The sequence below is a fragment of the Anomaloglossus baeobatrachus genome, chromosome 1 (genome assembly GCF_048569485.1).
Source record: "Anomaloglossus baeobatrachus isolate aAnoBae1 chromosome 1, aAnoBae1.hap1, whole genome shotgun sequence".
Taxonomy (NCBI): domain Eukaryota; kingdom Metazoa; phylum Chordata; class Amphibia; order Anura; family Aromobatidae; genus Anomaloglossus; species Anomaloglossus baeobatrachus.
Genome location: NC_134353.1, coordinates 492,977,983 through 492,994,167, shown reverse-complemented (window position 1 = coordinate 492,994,167; position 16,185 = coordinate 492,977,983). Strand labels below are relative to the sequence as shown.

At 46.8% G+C, this 16,185-nt stretch overlaps 1 long non-coding RNA gene across 1 annotated transcript in view; it reads right to left on the bottom strand.

Annotated features, from left to right (window-relative positions):
* Window positions 1–398: 398 nt before the first annotated feature.
* LOC142243559 (uncharacterized) overlaps window positions 399–16,185 on the bottom strand; it is a 57,704-nt gene continuing 41,917 nt past the window's right edge. The window contains exons 3-4 of the long non-coding RNA XR_012724381.1: window positions 15,801–15,889; window positions 399–1,837 (exon numbers count right to left, since the gene is read on the bottom strand). This is a non-coding gene — a long non-coding RNA (uncharacterized LOC142243559). The remainder of the gene's footprint in view (window positions 1,838–15,800; window positions 15,890–16,185) is intronic.

The window sequence follows — 16,185 nt, the reverse complement described above, 5'->3', positions numbered from 1 at the left end:
TGGAACTAAAGCCCGCAATCCTTAGCGTCGGTAGCTGCTGGACATCTAAAACTTATGAATACAGGCTGACTGCTGGCCCTCTATAAATTATGAGTGAGGGCCAGCTCTATGGCCCTCTAAAAATTATGAGTGAGGTTGCTGTTGCCCTTCTAAAAGTTATAAATGAGGGCCAGCTGCTGGTCCTCTTAAAATTATGAGTACAGGCCAGCTGCTGGCCCTCCAAAAATTCTGAGTGAGGTCCGGCAGCTGGCCCGCTAATAATTATGAGTGAATGTGCAATACCAAAAGACACGGACGATCCCGTGCCATATTCACAATATGGATAGAGCCATATACAGATTAATAACAGCAAAAAAAAAAAAAAGAAAAATTCTGTACAACGACTAGATTGCAGAAGGATTAAATTTTATTAATGAAAAGGCATAAAAGCAATAGACAATATAGGATTAAAATTGCAGAGACAGATGGTGAGTACCAGCAGATGGCGCCCTCTCCTCACAATAGGTACGTGGTACAATGTATTATTCATTCTGCTACTTGGGGTACGAGTGTTGATACATGTGGTGAAACTAGTAGGGCTTTCTCCTCCAGGTGTATAGAGAACTATATGCGTTCGTAAATACATGTGATCTCCCCCTGCTACCTCATCTCTCGCGGTGCCGGTGCGCGCGTGCGCTTGCCTGGGGGGCTCGGTGCCGCCGCGGGCGCGTTCATTCTGTCCGCCGCCGTGGTGACTATGTCTCCGAGGCTGTGGCCTGGACGCGCCCGTGGTGGCACGGGGCCTCTCGGTCATGCGTGTGCGCGCCACAGTGGTTAACTGCGGTTGTATGATGTGGTTTTGCAGGATATACCTGGGCTCCGTTAGTGTTTGGCCACTCCCCTTACATCCCTCCTGTTGCACTATATCTGAACCTGATAGGTGGACTGATATTATAGTCCGTGACGTGTACTGACATGTGGGCACCTAGTAGTAACGATCCTGTTGCCATGGCACTTACTCAAACATAGCTACGTGTGTCACGTTTTCTGGGCGTGTAGGTGCACGTGGGCATTGAGATTACGCCCCCATGTGTCACAGGATGTGGGCGCCTCTATTGCAGTGACGCAGTGTTTTACGTTATGACACTTCCGGTGTGACGTCACCAGCTGTCGGGAGCACGCTACGGCTCTTTGGTGTTGGTTGCACGTGGGGGTCCTGGCCACACCCCCACGTGCTGTGTGTTGTTCACATCCGTGTGCTGGTGATGACATAGTCTTGTTATTGCCTTTCTGACCCAGCCTCACTGCATGGGGCGTGTTGGACTCTCCCACCTCATGGCAAGCTCCCAGTGTTAGTGGACCTTCTTTCCTCCCATAGAGGGTTAACTTATATTCTGAGGCCTGATTGGTCTGGATCGATATGGACAGTGATTGGATACTTACCCTTTATAAGGTCAGTCCTTTTAAACTAGAGACCACCCCCGGAAGAAGGAGTTACACCGAAACCTATAGGTCGGGGATCTGGGCTCTCATCTATGATATAGGTATGTTAGGTTGCACTTTATGCCTTTTTAGTGCTTTGTTTACATGACCTTTATATTGTATATGTTTGATTAATCCTTAAAAGGCACTATATGATCTTTTGCACACCCAAGCTTTATACCATCTGGTCTTTTCAGCCATTAATGTGTTGTGTGCTTGTTTCTAATATGTGCTACATAAATCTATAATAGATCACATCAATATATGATACAGAGGTTCCACATGCTTGTCGCAAAGACCCAATGGGCAATAAGCTTCTCCAACTCCGTATATAGATGGTACAGAAGGTCAGGACACGATATGGACATGAAAAGAACTGAAAAATAAAAAGTTAAAAGCAAGTAAGTATAACACCAATTTAGAGCAGAGCGTAGGGGACGCAAAATATAGTTACAAATATTGCCTTAAACCCAGAGGTCAAGAGGGCTGCTATCGAAGAGCTTTATTCCAAAAAAGACATGAAGCTTAAATATTCATTCAACCCATCAGGCTGCAGGGTTTTCAGTGTCCATATCCATTCTGTTTCGCGTTGTGCAAGGAGACGACTGATATTGCCGTCCCGAACCCCAGTAATAATCTGATCTATACCTCGTACCTTCAATAGGATGTGATTACAATTGTGATGTCTCTTAAAATGCCTCGGTATTGTTTTGAGGCCCTCAATGTCCACCTCATCTATAGCGGCCTGGATGTCACGAACATGCTCTCTCACACGGACCTTAAGGGCTCGTGTGGTGAGGCCGACATAGATGAGTGGACATGGACAACTAGCATAATACACTACAGCCTTAGAGAGGCAATTGAATTTCCTCTTAATTGGGAAAACTTTCCCATCAGACGAGGCAAAATCGGTCGCTGTTTCAATATTGGGGCATGCAATGCATGAACCACAGGGTGAGCAGCCAAATCTAAACCTCAGAGGAAGAGAGGAGGAGGACAAGAATGGGAGAACAGCATTATCCTTTTTGTCATAATGACTTGATGTCAATATATTCTGTACGCCGTCGGTGCGTAGTTCCAGGAGTACTCCACCGTACTCCACCAGCAACCATTAACCCGGTCACCGTTAACCCGATTCAGGGTGTCACTTCACCTCCACCTTCACTCCTCGCCTGTCAGACACTATCTACTGACTACTCTCCACAGTCTTACCCTCCCACCTGGTCAACCTGGTCAACTAGTAGACTGGAGTGGCTCCACCTCTAGGCGGCCATCCATGGTCCCTAGCTGGGTACCATTGTATAGAGGATTGTTGGGGAAAAACTTGGATTACCTGGGTTTTTGTTGGTACCGGCACTGGGGTTTTGGGTACCTAAGGGGGTAGGCCCTGCATTCTGGTGGGGATGCAGAACCCTGTAGCACCCTGAGGTGTTCAGGGGAGCTACAGTGACAGCTTGGAAAAGAGATAACAAGGTATTTCTGCAGCGATGCACATTAGTAATGTAAGTTCTCTGTTTTTCTTGGGTTATTGATGTATATGAGAATATGCACCCACATCTGATATCCCTAATGAAGCACATTGTGCAAAACACGCATCAGGCAGGGTGGACATAATTCCCCTTCATTGTGGTTTGTATTTTGCTATTGATTATGTATTGTTTACATGTGTATTTTATTATGCTGTGTTGATGTAAGTGACACCAGGGCTAATTACTTCTTATATGCATCTGTAACATTGCTACTGTGTATCAGCATACTGTGCCATTATAGGCTAATGTTTCATAGTATTGGCTTACACTCTTCAATTCTTCAATCCACAATTTTGTATATTCTCTTGTGTCTAGTGCCATTCACAATTGTTTATACTAAGTACAAGTATATTGTAATTTTTATGTTATTATTCATACTTACATGAGCACATAACCATACCTTAGGGTTTTCAGTTTGCCGTTGTTTTGTTTTTCTTGCTCTTTACATTGTGTGGATTTTGTGTACTGTTTTCTTAGTTGCTTTTACTATTATTCCCATGTATGTTTTTCTAGATAGGCTGTTTTATTTTAGAAGGGGGAAACATACTGTTTGAAAAGGGGTTGTCCAAGTAGTGACAAGATGGATACTGTTTCCTATAAAGAAAAACATCCAAACCAAGCTATGTTTTGCTAAAACCTACTTCAAATCTATCAGAAGCATATGGGGAAACATACAATCCTCTTATGAGACCAAGGTTGAACTTTTTGGTTATAATTCCATTACATATGTTTAGTGCAAAGCCAACACTGAGCATAGCAAAAGAACATCATATTCACAGTGAGGCATGGTGGAGTCAGCATTATGCTTTGGGGCTGTTTTTCAGTAACTGGAACTGGGCTTTAGTCAAGGTGGAGTGAATGATGAACAGTTTCATAATATCAGTCAATTTAACATCAAAATCTTCGGGCCTTACCAAGAAAGAATAGAGTGTACAATTAAAGGTATTCTCTTCATAATCTGAGCCCTCAAAAAGCTAAATATCAAGGTATTCTATACTCCTTAATAAGCCAATAGACCATGTGGCCCAGTCGGGATATACAAGAACTCACTATACCAACCATACTTACAGAGACTATAACCATAAGTTTCTTCCTTCAGTGGGATTTATAGAAATGCTTCTCTGTCATCAGACATATATTACCCCTATTAGAAAACATAGAATGGCTATTTTTCCTACATCAAATTGTTTCAAGTGTAATGGCCCCAAGGTTGACCCGTGCCACTGCATGTGGTCTTGCCCACAAATACAAAAATATGGATCTTTGTCCATAATGACTGTATCTAATCCCCTGACAAGTCTTGCCCCCTTTGGTCAAATCTGGGACATTTTTGGATATCTGTATGTTGTAACATATTGATGCAATCCTGGCGTAAGGAACTTTGACACATGGTAACTGCAGCGAGATCCAAAACAATACCTCACACATGACTTAGTAAGTAACCCCCTCCATACAAATTGTATTTGTAAAAACTTGCCTTCTTGATGAAGATGGACTGAGTGAAGGTGTCTCTTCAAAAAGGACATAGAGTTCAAGATTTCTTTGACACTTGGGAGAGTTTTTTAGAACTTTTACCTTATCACATTCGTAAATCCTTGCAACATAGTCTTGGATCAACCGAATAGTTTCAACAAAAGCTGTTGTTGGGAGATCCTCCGATAATGTTACCTTAATTTTCCACTACATTGTTCCACGCACCACGAGAATTAGATCCTCTATTACTATTATCTCTACAATCACAAGAATTTTCTTGGATGAGAGATAGGAGGAAACACTGGCAATTGTTGTTATTTGCGGTTATGTTACGCCACTGTGAACCCTTTAATGACCATGGGCAGTAAAATTACATCCTAAACGGTCATAGTGTTATCCCCGCCGACTACTGCGCACATGACAGCTGATTTGTACAGCTGACATGTGTGCCTCGCAGGCAAGAGTGGATCCGCGTTTCACCCATGCCTGTTAACCCCTTAAATGGCGTTGTCAAAATGTGACAGCGTCTTTTAAATGCTGATCACGGTAAATCTTTACTCACCTGGCTCCATCGGTGGCACAGTGACGTGATCACTGTAAGCTGAAGGTTGTCATGGTAGCATAGGGTCACGTGATGACTCCAGTAGCTAGTATGAGTCACTTCCTGTTTCACTTGGCTGAGTGCAGCCAGAGGCAAGAGGTATTTCTAGTGATCACAGCTGTGTAGCGCTGATCAAAAGAAATGCGATCAAGCGATCAGACAGATGATCCTTATAGTCCCCTAGAGGGAATAGTAAAATAAAAGAAAAGTAAAACAAAAGTTTTAAAAAATAAAAAAAATAAAAATCCTTACAGTTCAAATCACCCCCATTCATCCCATTGAAAATTAAAGGGTTAAAAAAATTATGCATATACACATATTTGGTGTCTCCGCATTTTGAAATGCCAGATCTATCAAAATATAAAATTAATTAATCTGTAGTGATGAGCGAGTACTAAAAAGCTCGGGTGCTCGAAGCTCGGGCCGAGCCTCCCAAGATACTCGTGTACTCGGGCCGAGCAACGAGCCCAATGTTATCCTATGGGAGACCCGAGTATTTTTGTGAAATGACCCCCCGGCAGCATGGAGAAACCCTAAAAATGGCACAAAAGTCTCAGAAGAGTGCTCAAATGACATGGCAACAGCATGGGGAAGACCCCTTGAAGCATTTATCACTGAAAAGTCACAGCTGTGAACAATTTTGTCCGCGTTTTACGCCATTTTTACGGACTCACCAGAAAACCTTCCAAAATGACCCCAAAATGATTTTTCATGGCGGAAATGTTAAGGGCACATACCCAATAGTGAGATAGAGCTGGTGTATGTTACTTTTTGAGATTAATACATGAAAGATTTTACGTGAAAACATTGTGTGGCACTCCGATGTCCCTGAGAAGAGACGTACATGAAGGCCTCTTGAGTCTAATGTGCCCATTTTGAGGAAGTGAGTCTTTGTAGTATTTTCCTTTGCCAGGGCAGTCCAAAATTGTGAGGTTCACCAATGCCCCTGCATACAGACGTGCATGAGGGCCTCAAAACATTAAGTGTCCATTGTCAGGAAGTGGGTCTATTGTAGTATAGCCCTTAGGCAGGGCAGCCAAAAATTGGGAGGCTCCACGTTGTCCCTGGATAGAGACGTGCATGAGGGCCTGTAAACCTGAAGTGCCCATTGTAAGGAAGTGGGTGTATTATAGTATAGCCCTTAGGCAGGGCAGCCAAAAATTGGGAGGCTCCACATTGTCCCTGGATAGAGACGTGCATGATGGCCTGTAAACCTGAAGTGCCCATTGTAAGGAAGTGGGTCTATTGTAGTATAGCCCTTAGGCAGGGCAGCCAAAAATTGGGAGGCTCCACATTGTCCCTGGATAGAGACGTGCATGATGGCCTGTAAACCTGAAGTGCCCATTGTAAGGAAGTGGGTCTATTGTAGTATAGCCCTTAGGCAGGGCAGCCAAAAATTGGGAGGCTCCACGTTGTCCCTGGATAGAGACGTGCATGAGGGCCTGTAAACCTGAAGTGCCCATTGTAAGGAAGTGGGTGTATTATAGTATAGCCCTTAGGCAGGGCAGCCAAAAATTGGGAGGCTCCACATTGTCCCTGGATAGAGACGTGCATGATGGCCTGTAAACCTGAAGTGCCCATTGTAAGGAAGTGGGTCTATTGTAGTATAGCCCTTAGGCAGGGCAGCCAAAAATTGGGAGGCTCCACGTTGTCCCTGGATAGAGACGTGCATGAGGGCCTGTAAACCTGAAGTGCCCATTGTAAGGAAGTGGGTGTATTATAGTATAGCCCTTAGGCAGGGCAGCCAAAAATTGGGAGGCTCCACATTGTCCCTGGATAGAGACGTGCATGATGGCCTGTAAACCTGAAGTGCCCATTGTAAGGAAGTGGGTCTATTGTAGTATAGCCCTTAGGCAGGGCAGCCAAAAATTGGGAGGCTCCACGTTGTCCCTGGATAGAGACCTGTTAGGTTCTTAGTGCCTCCGTGCTTGCATTTAAAAACCGCACGTGTGTGCCTGTTGGTGGCAGCTTTCCGCTGCATTTGTGTGAGTTTTGCAAAAACTTGGATATAACGCACAAGTCTAGTGAATACACATCAGCACAGCATTGCAAAATGCGCAAGGGCGTTGTCAACGAACAAGGAAGTGGACGTGATGGTGGTGCAGGCAGAGACCGAGATTGTGTGCAAGCTCTAATTTCGCCACAACAAAGGGCCACATCTAGTCGCTCGCACGTCCTGTCCCAAATTCTTGGGGACCGCAGCAGTACACCGCTCTTGAACCAAGACCAGTGTCAACAGGTTGTTAGTTGGATAGCGGATAATGCTTCCAGTCAGATTGGCACCACCACAAACACTCTGTCTTCCACACGGTCAAGTGTCAGTAGCCGTGATACTGCACCGCACATTTCAGAACCTGATCCTCCTTCCTACCACCAGGCCGAGTACACGTCCACGGACATTACTGATCCCACACTTGGACACTCGGAAGAGCTGTTCGTTCACGTTTCCATTCACAAATTCTGGCCTCTCGCCAGCTCCTGTTGAAGTGGGCCATGACGAGATTGTATGTACAGATGCCCAAATATTTGAGCAGCCACGTTCTCACGAAGTTGGCAACGTGTCTCAACAAGGGGTGGACGATGATGAGACACAATTGTCAGGAAGTCAGGAGGAGGAGCAGGGTGCGGAAGAGGAAGACGACGTGGTGGATGATCCAGTAACTGACCCAACCTGGCAGGAGGATATGCAGAGCGAGGACAGCAGTGCACAGGGGGAGGGAGGCGTAGCATCCCAACAGGCAGTAAGAAGCAGAGTGGTGGCCCCAGGCAGACGTCAGGCAACTGTTCCCCGGAACACGACATAAGGTGCCTGTACAAATGTTAGGTCTTCCCGAGTCTGGCTGTAATACTATTGTATGTATTGAGGATTTCGATTGCGTTAGGGCAATGACAACCAGAGACGAGTTCTTGGTGCAAGACGTTTATAATATGCAACCAGCAAATATGTACATAAACGGAACAAAAACACAGTAGAACATAAATACAGGAAATACCTTCCAGGGACGGAGCGAAAGGGAATTCCCGGGACCGCGCACCGGACTCCCCCAGGGAGACCACCAAGAGCGAACCCCTATACAGGGACTGTCTGGCAATCACCCCAGAAGCCCTAAATGCGCAGCAGCCGGGACACAAAAGGGCAATAGGTAAGTCCAAAAATGTCCGTACGTGATGTGAGTCCAGAGTGGTATTAAACGGAAGGAACCGGGCAGAAGTGCCGACCAAAGACGGCAAACGGAGTCCGGGCACAGCTAGATGATACCAGATGAAGTCCAGAGTCGGTGTCGGTTGTTTTCCAAGAGGATCCGAATAACAATCAGGAACCAAAAGCAGCAGGGCAGGAGCACACAGGAAGCAGTATACTCAGGCACTGGACTAAGCTTTAGGGGCGGCTTTTAAACAGATGGACAGGAAGTAGGGCAACAGAACAGAAAACTCCATGTTAACAAAGGGCAAGCTCTTTCAAAAGAAAACTGGAAAACCCGGAACTCTGACACTGGCAGTTTTTTAAGTTGGCTCCAGATGATTCTAAAAAGGCCATTTGCAACACCTGCCATGCCAGCATCAGCAGGGGTACCAAAACTAGCAGCCTGACCACCACCAGCATGATCAGGCACATGTCAGCCAAGCACCCGACTTTGTGGGAAGTACAACAGAGTCGAGGAGCAGTGCTTGCTGATGTCACTGCTACGGCTTCGCTGGTTGTGCATGCGAGCCAATCCCCTGTCCATGCTGCCTGCGAACAAGCCTCCTCCACTCCTGCACCTGCAGTTGCCTACGCAGAAAGAACACCATCATCAAGCACGTGCTTGTCCCAGCGCAGCGTTCAGTTATCCATTCAGCAAACCTTTGAACGCAGGCGCAAATACACTGACAACACCCCACATGCCACAGTTCTAAATGCTAACATTTCGCGACTGCTTGCGCTGGAAATGTTGCCTTTTAGGCTGGTTGAGACAGAAGCATTCCGCGACCTGATGGTGGCAGCTGTCCCACGTTACTCGGTCCACAGCCGCCACTATTTCTCCCGGTGTGCCGTCCCCGCATTGCATAACCACGTGTCACAAAACATCACACGTGCCCTGAACAACGCTGTTTCAGCCAAAGTCCACCTAACCACAGACACGTGGACAAGTGCATGTGGGCAAGGCCGCTACATCTCGTTGACGTCACACTGGGTTAATATTGTGCAAGCTGGGACCCAGTCTGAGCGAGGGACGGAACACGTCCTTCACACACCAAGTTTTGCAGGCCCTACCTCAGTCAGGGTTTCACACACACTCTACAGCTCCGGAATGTCATGCTCCTCAGCCTCCTCCTCCTCCTGCGCATCCTGATCCACTTTACCCTCCACACCAGTCCCAAGCTGGAAGTGTCACGGGCGGAGGAGGGGACGGTGCGCTCTCCCACTGCTCGGGTCCGGCTGACGCAGCTCTACGGCTGCTGTTGCTCGTTGGCTCGAGCGATGGCCGGATCCCGGGGACTCGAGCGGCGCTACTCGCCCGTGAGTGAAAAGGGGTGGTTTGGGTTTTGGGGATATTGTCCGTGACGCCACCCACGGTTGTGGTGATTGTGTGGACACCACCGCTGCTCTGGACGGGGATCCCGGGAGCCTGTGATAGGGAGCAGCTTTGTTGTTATTTCTCCCCTCCGTGGGTAGGGGGGTTGGTTGTCCCGGGGCCTGGTGATGGGGTAGAGATGGATGACAGGCGGGTTGCGGGGCCTGATGAAGTGCAGGGTCGCAGGGGCAGCGCTGTGCCGCACGGCACGGAGGTACTCACTCAGCCCAATGATGATGACACAGTTCACGGTAAAACAAGTGGCTGGATGGACGGGTCACTGGGACGGCTGCGGTTGTTCCTCCCTGCAGGTTAGTGATGACTGTCTCTCCCTGCACCTAAGTTAAGTGTTGGTAGTGATGGTTTCCCAACGGTAACCCGCTCCCCGACCTGGATATGGGCCGGAGGAGCCCCTTTTGCCCACAGGCGATGGCACTGGGAGACGGTTGCCCTTGGCGGTGGCTGTGTCTCCCCTTCACGGTTGTACGGTTGCCTTCTATCTGGACTTGGCTGTTTGGAAACCCTGAGGTTCCCTTCACTAACGGATTTGGCAAATTCACGGCGACACCAAGCCTTGCCGGGATCCGAAAGTCCTCTGCCAATGGTGCTGGCTTCTCTTTGTATACCGGTCCGGTACGGCCGGGTCACCACCCGTCCACGGTCCTTACGGCAGACTCCAATCAGCCTCCACTGCAGACGGTCACCACATCCTGCCAACCTTGCTGTCCTGTCCGGGCCACACACCCGGACCAACTTCAGGCTCTTTGCTGTCACTTTTCTCCTCTCTACTACTTTCCTCCTTCCACTTCCTTAGCTTAACTCTCACTGCCTGTTTTCCCTCCTCCTCGGTGGGTGGAGACCAACCGCCTGGCTCCACACCCTGGTGTGGACAACAGCCCCTGGGGAAGGCAACAAGGATTTTGTGTTTTGACTATGATATGCCTGCAGGGAGTGTGGGGTGTTTAAGTGTTGTGCTCTGTGGCCCCTGGCTTGTCCAGGGCGACACAGAAGCACTGCAGCACTGCCTCGGCGAAGCGGCAACAGGCAGTGCTGAAGATAATCTGCATAGGTGACAAACCCCACAATGCAGAAGAGGTGTGGACAGCTCTGAAACAGCAGGCAGATCACTGGCTCACAACTCTGAACCTAAAGCCAGGAAAGGTCGTGTGTGACAATGGCCGGAACCTGGTGGCGGCTTTGAGGCGAGGCCAGCTGACACATGTTCCATGCGTGGCCCATGTGCTCAACCTCGTGGTTCAGCGGTTTCTAAAGTCATACTCAGAGCTGTCTGATCTGCTGGTAAAAGTTCGCCGCCTGTCTGCACATTTTCGAAAGTCACCTACTGCTTCAGCCGGCCTTGCCGGCTTAAGACACCGTTTGCATCTTCCGGCACACAGACTGGTGTGTGATGTCCCCACGCGTTGGAATTCAACTCTGCACAAGTTGGTCAGGATATGTGAGCAGAAGAGGGCAGTTGTTGAGTACCTGCATCACCTAAGCAGTCGGGAAATGGGTCAAACTCCACACATAACACCTGAGGAGTGGAGATGGATGTCCGACCTATGCACCATCCGCCAAAACTTTGAGGACTCCACCAAGATGGTGAGCGGCGATGACGACATTATTAGCGTCACCATACCGCTTCTCTGCCTTCTAAAATGGTCTCTGCTCAAAAAACAACCATGATGCATTGCAGGCGGAGCGCGATGAGTTTGAGCAAGAAACAGTAGTGGGTGTGGGTGATGATAACACACAGCCCAGCCTCGTCTCATCACAACGTGCAGTGGAGGACTATGACGAGGAGGAGGATGAAGACATGGAGCAATTCTCTGGCCAAATTGAGGATATGACATGCAGTCATATCCTCGGTTCAGCGTGGCTGGCCAGAGGACAGGGTAGATGATGAGGAGGAGGAGGAGGAGGACAGCATGTTCAGTCATCGTGTTGGTCAGGATACTGAAGTGATGGCTGTTAAGAGTCTGGCACACATGGCTGACTTTATGGTAAGCTGCCTGTCTCGTGACCCTCGCGTTAAGAACATCTTGGCCGACAATCATTACTGGTTGGTAACACTGTTAGACCCACGCTAAAAGGAGAACTTTATGTCTCTTATTCCCAAGGCGGAGAGGTCAGGCAAAATGCAGCAGTTCCAGAAGGCCATAGTCACGGAAGTAGGCAAAGCATTCCCCTCACAAAACGCTAGCGGCATAGGTCATGAATCAGTGGACAACCGAGGCGTACAGCCGAGAGAGGCACAAGTCCAATCCGCCAGAGGTAGGGGAACAGTCTTTAAGATGTGGGACAGTTTTCTCAGCCCCTCACGTACCACAGCCCCTGAGGTGCGGGGTAGTGCCACAAGAAATCCTAAGTTTGCCCAGATGCTGAAGGAGTACCTTGCAGATCGAACAACTGTACTCCGACATTCCTCTGTGCCTTACAATTATTGGGTATCCAAGCTGGACACGTGGCATGAATTGGCTCTCTACGCCTTGGAAGTCCTAGCCTGCCCTGCTGCTAGCGTTTTGTCAGAGCGTGTTTTTAGTGCCGCAGGTGGAATCATTACAGATAAACGCACCCGCCTGTCAACTGAAAATGCTGACAGGCTGACTCTGATCAAGATGAACAAGGGTTGGATTGGGCCAGACTTCACCACACCACCAGCAAATGAGAGCGGAATTTAAAGTTTGCCATGTACCTCCACTCACCCATGGGTACACACTTCTGGACTTTGGATAATCGCTGGACTGCTCCTCCTTCTCCTCATGCGCCACCATGATGATGACCGTTACAAATTGCAATACTTAGGCCTTTGTTTCAGGTATACCCCCAGTGGTAAATTTTTTCGCCCATTCTTTGCAGAATGGACATTACAACGACAGGAGACCCGCTCCTTTGCAATGGGAACAATGTTTTGAGGCCCTCATGCACGTCTCTACCCAGGGACAACGTGGAGCCTCCCAATTTTTGGCTGCCCTGCCTAAGGGCTATACTACAATAGACCCACTTCCTTCCAATGGGCACTTCAGGTTTACAGGCCCTCATGCACGTCTCTATCCAGGGACAATATGGAGCCTGACGCTGCCACCGACTGCCACACACATGCTGTTTTTAAATGCAAGCACGGACGCAATAAGAACCTAACTGGTTTTTAGGAGCGACAATTAATGAGAAGTCTGACACTATCTGGACTGTTTTACACTGTGTACACCAGCCCCAGATATGATGAAGGCTGGTATACGGTCACCACTACCCTGCCTGCCTGCCTGCCTGTATACTGCTACAATAGTCCTGACAAGGACTCTTCTGGTCAATAGCCTGTATTCCGACCTGGCTATACCCTGCCTGTATATAGCAACAATAGTCCTGAGAAGGACTCTGCTACTGTACTCCGACCTGGCTATACCCTGCCTGCCTGTATACAACTAGAATAGTCCTGAGAAGGACTTCTGGTCACACTGTTTGCAGCCCTGCTCCGGAACTAACTATAAAGGGCCGCAAAGCTTTCCCTGAATCAGCGACACTCTCCCTGCACTGACTGTCTGGATAGTTGTGAGCAGAGCACAGCGCGCCGGCCGATATAAAGGCTCGGTCACGCTGTGCAGGCCGGCCAATCACTGCAATTCCACAACTAACAGGGCTGTGGCATTGCAGTGGTCTGCCAGCCAATCCCTGCATGAGGGCTGGCTCTCAAAAGAGCGCCAACATGCAGAAATGAAGACCACGAGTACAGCACGAGTATCGCGAGATTACTCGGTCCCCGCCGAGCAGCCCGAGTACAGCGATACTCGTGCGAGTACCGAGTAGTGACAAGCATGCTCGCTCATCACTATTAATCTGATTAGTAAACAGCGTAGCGTCAAAAAAAATCCAAATTCCAAAATTAAGTTTTTTGGTTGCCACAAATTTGGGGCAAAATGCAATAACACGCAATCAAAATGTAGTTGCATCTACGCGATAAAGGTACCATTAAAAACGTCAGCTCGAGATGCAAAAAATAAGCAATCACTGAGCCATAGATTCTGAAAAATAAAAACGCTATGGGTGGCAAAAAATAGCGCAAGAAGTGTGCCACTTTTTTTTGGACAAATTTCTGGGTTTTCTTTAACCCCTTAGATAAAAATAAACCCATACATGTTTCATGTCTACAAACTTGTACTGACCTGAGGCATCACACCAATAAATCAGTTTTACCATATAGTGAACACGGTGAATAAAATATCTCAAAAATAGTCATGTAATCACACTTTTTTTTGCAATTTTTGTACACTTGAAATTTTTTGCCATTTTCCAGTACATTATGTGGTAAAACGTATGGTTTCATGTAAAAGTACAGCTCGTCCTGGAGAAAACAGGCCCTCATATGGCAAAATTGACTGAAAAAAAAAAAAAGTTACGGTTCTTGGAATAAGGGGAGCACTAAAAACCCCGTAAAACTGAAAATTGGCTGGGGGTGAAAGGGTTAAAGCTTAATTTTATGGTTCACTAACCTATTTCACAGCAATTTATATTGCTACATTGACTTTTTCTAAAAAATAATTATATTTAAAGATATTTTACATGACAAAAATCTGGCATCTTAACAGGGGTGTGTAGACTTTTCATATCCATTGTAGATGAAGAAATAATTATGAGATACAGAAGTATGAGCTGGGATAGACAATAGATAGATGGAGATAGATAATTATGACAAATACATTAGTTAAATGAGATATATTAACTTTTTCCTGACACGGCCAATTTCCGTTTTTGCGTTTTCGTTTTTTTATCTCCTTCTTTCCAGAGCCCGATTTTTTGTTATTTTTCTGTCCACAAAGACATATGAGAGCTTGTTTGTTGCGGGACTTGTACTTTTGAATGACACCGTTCATCTTACCACAGAGTGTACTGGGACATGGAGAAAAAATGCCAAGTGCGGTGAAATTGTGAAAAAGACAAACAATTCTGCCATTGTTTTTTGGAAATTGTTTTTACGACATACATTGTGTAATAAAACATACCTGGCAATATGATTCTCATCAGTTTTTTTTTTATGTATTTAATGGAGAAAATTAATTAACCATGCCATGTTTTTACACCATTTACTGATCCCCAGAAATATTCTGATCGCTGTTATGGCTACAGGCAATATGTCCATTTTATTTGCTAATTTGTAAGGTTTACTATTTTTTAAAAAAGCACATTAAAAATGACATTATTTTAATTTTCTTTATTATTTTGTAGTAATTTTATAGGAACAAAAAAAATCTCTCCTTCATTCTCCCTTCAGAATACAGCTTTATCAAATGTATCTGTAAGCACCAGTGTAATCTGTATATGTTGTCAGAGGCTACACTACAGATTCAAGTACACAAAATCCTCCCTATGACATCATTGAAGCTTGTGGCTCAAAGCCTTAAGGGGGCTTTACACAGTAGCGATATCGGTAACGCTCCCATCGTTTGTGCGACATGGGCATATCGCTGCCCGTCGCGCACAAAATCGTGCTCCCCCATCACACGGCTTACCTGCCCTGCGACGTCGCCATGGCCGGCGAACCCCCTCCTTTCTAAGAAGGTCGTGCGGTGTCACAGCGACGTTACACGGCAGCCGTCCAATAGAAGCGGAGGGGCGGAGATGAGCGGGACGTAAACATCCCGCCCACCTCCTTCATTTCGCATTGCCGGTGGAGGCAGGTAAGGAGATGTTCCTCGCTCCTGCGGTGTCACACACAGCAATGTGTGCTGCCGCAGGAACGAAGAACAACATCGCTAATGAGAGGTGACCGATTTTTGGTTTTAGGACGACCTCTCCACGCAAACGATTTTTGCCACTTTTGCGATCGTTTAATGTTGCACAAAAGTGTCACACGCTGCGATAACGTTAATGACGCCGGATGTGCGTCACTAACGACGTGACCCCGACGATAAAACATTAACGATATCGTAGCGTGTAAAGCCCCTTAAGTGCCTGCTGAAATCTTTGAAGGTTGTTTATTTGAGTTCTGTTGAGAGTGTTGGAAGAATGAAAAGAAAAATGTGATTTTGTAATTATTTTATAGAAATTTTATAAGAGCAAAAAAATCTGACATTTTCTTCACCCTTAGAAAGGGACATAAAGATACACAGCTATGTATAGATGTATTTCTATGTAGATGAATAATCTGCTTCTGACGTCTCCTCCTGCACTACAGGTCAGCCTTACCAAATCTTGTTATCTTTCTCAGTCTGGGCAGTGACTCAGTGGCTTGGTAGCGTTCCTGCCAACGGCTAAGAAGCTCATGTGTTTGCGTCCTGGGGAGACCAGAGGAGAATTATTAGTTTAATTTATGCACTACAGAGATACGGGACCCTCCCTCAATGAAGAGAAGCTACAGTGCTGGCCTTGAGAGGAAGTTGGGACAAAAACTCTGACTAGCTTGAATGAGCCATCAAATTGGGACAGTTCTGCTGAATTCAGGAATGGTGGCGGGCTGAAATTTCTGCTCAATATTAATGTATAGATTATCATTGTTTATGTTCCTTTTAATTGTATCACTTAATATTGAGCAGAGTGGTATGTTAGGTTGACACCACCCAATATACAGTTT